The 5,972-nt window shown below is 35.8% G+C and overlaps 1 long non-coding RNA gene across 2 annotated transcripts; it reads right to left on the bottom strand.

Moving 5' to 3' along the window:
- Positions 1-2,603: 2,603 nt before the first annotated feature.
- LOC132143593 (uncharacterized) lies at positions 2,604-5,693 on the bottom strand. 2 transcript variants are annotated; one of them, XR_009434264.1, is made up of 5 exons: positions 5,373-5,693; positions 4,643-4,716; positions 4,448-4,517; positions 3,545-3,852; positions 2,604-3,198 (listed from the first exon to the last, which is right to left on the bottom strand). It is a non-coding gene; the product is annotated as an uncharacterized LOC132143593 (long non-coding RNA). The 2 variants fall into 2 exon arrangements; XR_009434263.1 differs by lacking the exons at positions 2,604-3,198; positions 3,545-3,852 and having other exon boundaries at positions 4,309-4,517; positions 5,373-5,621.
- Positions 5,694-5,972: the final 279 nt, after the last annotated feature.

Raw genomic sequence — 5,972 nt, 5'->3', positions numbered from 1 at the left:
TTATTCCAAACGCGCCGTCTACTTTTCTCTGGGCAATGAGCGATGCCCTTTCGCGAATGATTCATTCTTTTGAGTCAATTCTGTTCAAAGGCTTGATCAAACCAATTGGCAAACGAGTGAATTGGTTCATGAATCAGTTTGAATGAGTCGTTCAGTTCCCTGCCGCACGCGCTGAGCATCTGAAGTGGTTCACTCGGAGTTGTAACGTTTAAGAACAGAAAGAGCGTTGAAAACGTGGCTGGAACTGCACTGAATTGAAAGCAAATCTGCAAAGGATATTATTTGCTAGCGATGGAGATCCTTATTAGATGAACACCGCGTGTGCTGTCTACTGTTTAACAGGTAATAACTTGGGCTACATTCGATTACAGTACACGATACCACTGACATTAGTTTGTTGTACGTGTGTGGCTTATAACAGAGGGGAGTCAAGTTGAATGCAGCTTCCAAAAGACAAAAAATAGCCGATTAAGATTTTATTAATTTTAATACAATCACACCGGCGTGAGTACGTTCAGCAAGTCATATAATCAGCTGCTAAATTCAGATCTGTGATCGCTTGCTGGCGCTGAGCCAGAGATAGATGCGTTTTTACAGCGCTGCGCATTATAACAAATCACACATGATTCTTTTGAGCTTATTAAAGCATTGGCCAATCAGAGGTGTTCCGATGAGTCATCGCTAAAATGCCGGTGCTTCCTTCACTCACTCACTGACTGAATACCTCTTTCTGGCGAATTCTCTCGTCAGAAACAACAAAGTGCAGATGTTTGTACGAATCTTTAATTAAATATTGATTTCACAGTGTTAACAGTTTCAGTGATTTTAATGGGAGTTTCTTAGAGTGATTGAAATCTAGACTGTCTGTGAAAATTATCTTTAATAATGTAAATGTTATTTGCTCTCTTTCTGAACAAATGAAAGATTAGTAGCAATATTTATATCACATTAACTTTCAATGTTAAATTCACATTTAATATAAAGTCAGTCATATTAAAAATATGTTATGGTATGACACCTATATCTGTTACTTAAGTAAACAGACAGGGTTTTATAATAAATTACATAAATTGGAGTAAAGGCTGATGAAATATATACGTTTATACACGCACACATACATTACATACATTTTATCTATATATCTAAATAAAAATAGGCTCAGTATATATGACCCAAAGTAACTAGTAACTAACTACTTGAGTAGATTTTTTATCCGATACTCTTTTACTCTTTCTCAAGTAACTATTCAAGACTAGTACTTTTACTTTTACTTGAGTAAATATTTCTAGAAGTACTTTTACTTTTACTTGAGTACAGTTTTTGGGTACTCTACCCACCTCTGGTTATCAGATGCTATTTTAAGCGCGCAATGGCCATAGTGTAGCGTGTGTGCGTGCATTCCTCTCCAGACTTCACAAGGCAATGTGATTAAGTTAGTAAAATAATTTAATTATCTTGGCATCATTATCGATGATAAATTATCTTTTGAGTCTCACATAACTCATTTAAAGAAAAAAAATGAAATAAAGCTTGGGTTTTATTTTAGAAACATGAAATGTAAGAAAGAGAAGTTTCTACTATGTCTTGCCTTTACTTATATACAGTTATGTGGTGTATGAATTAGATTCCTATCTACTTCTTTCTTCTCTGGATGCTTTAAGATTTAAATCCGATTGTAAGCCTTTAACTCTTAATTATAAATTGTATAATAATTTATCCTGGTCATTTTTGTATTTTAGAAGGAAAATTTATTTTTTATCGAAATATTTATAAAAACTATTCTGGGATTGTTGCCTTTTTATTTAGGTTGTCTTAAAAATGGTTTTGTGAATATTCCCTCTGGTCTGATAATTGTTTTACTCTCGTTTCACTTGCAAGAACCGAATTGGGAAAAATGGCATTTATGTACGCAGTTCCATTTGAATGGAATAATATATTGGCATTTTAAATATATTATTCTGTCACGCGAAGAAGAATCATTGATTTGCTGTTGTTTCAATCTGTAAATGCTGTCAATTCTCGGCCAGGACTCTTTGAAAAATAGGCATTTTAATCTAGATTACACATTTACAAAATTATTATATGCCTGTTAAACCAAAGCTTGTTAGGTTGTGTTTCTCCTATCACCATACAATGTCACCTGTGTTTTATGGCCAGACGAGAACATCTGTCTCCTCAGCTCTGCACCGCACCTGGCGCGCGCCTTGGAAGACACCTCTGAATAATGAAGCTATTTCAGACATGCCTCTTTGAAACTTGCGTCGGGCGCAAGAGTAATTTATTCCGCCGGCATAATAGCAACAGCGCCAAAGACCCGCCAACAAAGTTACTTGCGCTTTGCGCTTGATACTTGCGTTTCAGATCGTTAAAATAGGGCCCCAAGAATGACGAGAAGGGTCTGTCTGCAGACTGCAAGACGGGGGCGTAACTTGAAGTGGGCGTAACTTGAAGTAGGAGGCCTAACTTGAAGTTGTTCAAATCGCAGAGAACCACGCGAGATGTCAAAACGAGACTTTGTCGGGATGCGTTCGAAACCGCATACCCTTTAATTAGGCACTTAATTTCAATAAGTAGCCTACTAACTTAACGAGCGCTAAAAGAGTATACTCTACAGCCTAAATGCGTATGTATGAAGTATGGATGCAAATTGTATATCATCATCCTCTATGTTGATCATGTGACCTACAAAGTTAAAACAAGCACAAAAACGTAAAAGACATAAGTGACAGGTTTAATTAATGTATTTGTAATTATCTTGATAATGAAGAACATGTTGCAGAAACGGCTGCCTTTTTATTTTGTGATTCTAGTATAGCCAATACTGTTGATTTTAATTTTTTATATTTTTAACTCCACTAATGTGATCAAGTATTATCCTTAAAGCATTTTTTTATACCCAAAATCATTATCTCTTGAATATTTTTTGAATTATTTTACGTGAAAAATGTTTTTCTTGTATAGCATCTCATACTATGATGAAAACATTGTATTTTTTATTTACTGTTTTATGGCATTATGATTGTTTATTGTTAGATACAACCATCTTACCATGATCTTTTATGAAATAATTTGGCAATAATAATAAAAAAGAGGGTCAGGTGCACTAACTCCTCACAGCGACTCTGCAATATCTGCACAAAGGGTACTTCGATCAGCTGCTCGAAGATCTCACCTTTGGAGAAGACTGTTGATTTGATACTCTAAAAATTTAAGTATTACTACTCGAAAATTAACATTACCCCATAATGCCCACCCCAACACTTACCATGCAATAATAACGATAAATGCCAACCAATAATTATATAATTTTTTTTCTTAAAATGACATTTTAGTAAAAGAAGCCAAATGTATTTTCTTTTGTGACACAGCTATACATGAATATATACTAGTTAAATAAATGCAGTCGATGTGAATGCATCCATTTTCAGTCAAGCAATTAATACATGAATGGATAAAATATTTATATGTTATTTACTGACAACAAAAAACATGTCTAAATGATTAAAATAATGTGTATAAAGTTAGCATCACAATAAATGCATACATGTACAAGTCAACAACACATGATACAAAGCTTCATTCAAACTTATTGTTCTAACAATCACGTATTTACAGATGGTGAACCCAACATCCTCCTGCCATCTGAACACAGCTGATACAGTTCTGCTGCTGCACTTCACAATCTCACTCTTTTCAACGGGGATGTTGTTGAGCAACAGGATGAAAAAGACCTTGATGATGGCTCTCTGAACCACACAACCTTAAACGAGAGCAGAAGAACACGTGCAGGACAATCTGACTGCTGTGTCTGCTCCAAACTTTCGTGTGCCTGCACCCCATGAGCACGACTACCTGAAAAACATTTACACAGAATTTACAAGTACATGCATTGATTTATTACTTTTGTAGTGGGCTAAACCACTGAAGTGGTTCAAATTTATAAATAAATGATACATTTATCCAAAGTGACTTACAGTGCATTCAGACTAACAGTTTTTACCTAACATGTGTTCCCTGGTATTCGAACCCACAACCTTGCACTGCAAACGCAATGCTCTACCACTTGAGCCACAGGAACACCAGTATGTCCTTGAGCACGTCTCTTTTCTCCAGGTTGATCAGGGGATTGTAGACCCTGTAATAAGAGCACTGTCAATCACTTCAGATAAAAGCTCCATCAAATTTTTTGATGATGCTTTTGAAGCTTCTGAAAGTCAGCCTTCATTGTTTAAACAGTAGACAGCTGAACAAACTTTACCAAAATCACATCCTCAGTGTCTTGTGGTCTTTCAGACAGTAAGAGCTGGAGTGATGGAGCATCTCATCTGTGACTCTCGATCATTTCCAGGATGATGCTGTGGTCTTCTCCATCCTCAGTGCACACACCAGTCTACAGACATTTTCATGTCCTACAAAAATACACATACACAATACAAAAAGTCATTACATTATTCTTTTGTTTCAGGTTTTCCCTCTTTTTCACCTTTCCTTGCAGGTCCTGCTCCACCACAAAATATCTGCAGCAAATGCACAGAAATTAAGAATAAGTAAGGAGGTGTAATAGTTGTTTAAATTTACATTAATTAAAATAAAACACAACTTAAGATTTAAAATGTTTCATTTATTTTTGTAGTGTACTTACACAAATCCTTTGATGGCAGCATTCCTTCATCAGTGTGTCTGCAGCAGATAAACACACATGTGTCTCATCTGTCCCTGTAACATCCAGACAAGAGTCAGTCTCCTCTGTGATTTATCTGTGATATACTGCATTTACATGTTGAGTTAATAAATGATGTAGCTCACTTTTTATCCAACACAAATGTTCCTTAAATTATCAATATTGCAAATGGACAAATAAAATAGATAACTTATGTTTAGTTACTTTACGTAGATTTGTTTGTTTACATGACTCACACTCATCTATAGCAGTGTTGACAAAAGTGAATTCTACACAATACCACACACACATCACTCAGACACCTGTTTCATGTCTGTTAGATGTGCTCATCTCAATACTTATCAAACATTATCCAGTCAGATGATAAATAGACATTTTAGTAATAGTCTTCAAGAAGTATATATTGTTTATGTAAATCCACTATTGAGTCGTGTACTTAATGGAGCTCCTCTGTTAGTTATGCATTATAAAACTTTTTTACAGCAAAATCACAAATATGCTATATTATGTAGGTCACAGACAGATTGAGCCTGTGATACCTGGGGATAGCGTCTTTAGACCTTTTGCTTATATGTTGCTTACTTTACGCCTTAGTTTTAATAAATTATTAACTCCAAAAACAATACCAATGTATGAAAATTACTTATACACTTCAATTTAAATAATTATTTTGGGAAAAAAATATTCTCACCGTTGTCTCTCACAGCAAGCTGTCACATTCGTCTTCTTTCCAGTTTAACGGCGGTTCGCATCCAGCTTATTGGTGCAATACCGCCCTCTTCTGTTCCGGAGTGTGGATCAGATAATAAGTTTTCCTACTAAAACGTACACTCTCACATTGTCCCCTAACATTAATATCTACACACACATCATGTAAGCAGCATCAAATCCTGCCTAAAACCCCTGCCTCCTTTAAAACTTAATCAATATTCCACTCTGTGCCGCCATATTGTCAACAACTTATCGTTTTGAGGTCTCGCGTGGTTCTGTGTGATTTGGACAACTTCAAGTTACGCCTCCTACTTCAAGTTACGCCCACTTCAAGTTACGCCCCCGTCTTGCAGTCTGCAGACGTACACGCTTGAGAATGATGGCTCTCCAAATCAGACAACTCCAAAGTTGGTTTGAGTTCTGCAATGATAAACACAGACATCAATGGTTTTAATGAAATGAGCACGTAATCACACTGTTGTTGGATCAAAATGTGAAGTAAACCGGCAGGAGACAACAGAAACATTTATTTTCTTAAAATAAATTACATGAAATCTCAAAAGAATGATGATCTCCCATG

The sequence above is a fragment of the Carassius carassius genome, chromosome 7, assembly GCF_963082965.1.
Source record: "Carassius carassius chromosome 7, fCarCar2.1, whole genome shotgun sequence".
Lineage (NCBI taxonomy): Eukaryota > Metazoa > Chordata > Actinopteri > Cypriniformes > Cyprinidae > Carassius > Carassius carassius.
The sequence above is the reverse complement of the archived record's forward strand: the minus strand, read 5'-3'. Positions and strand labels throughout refer to the sequence as shown.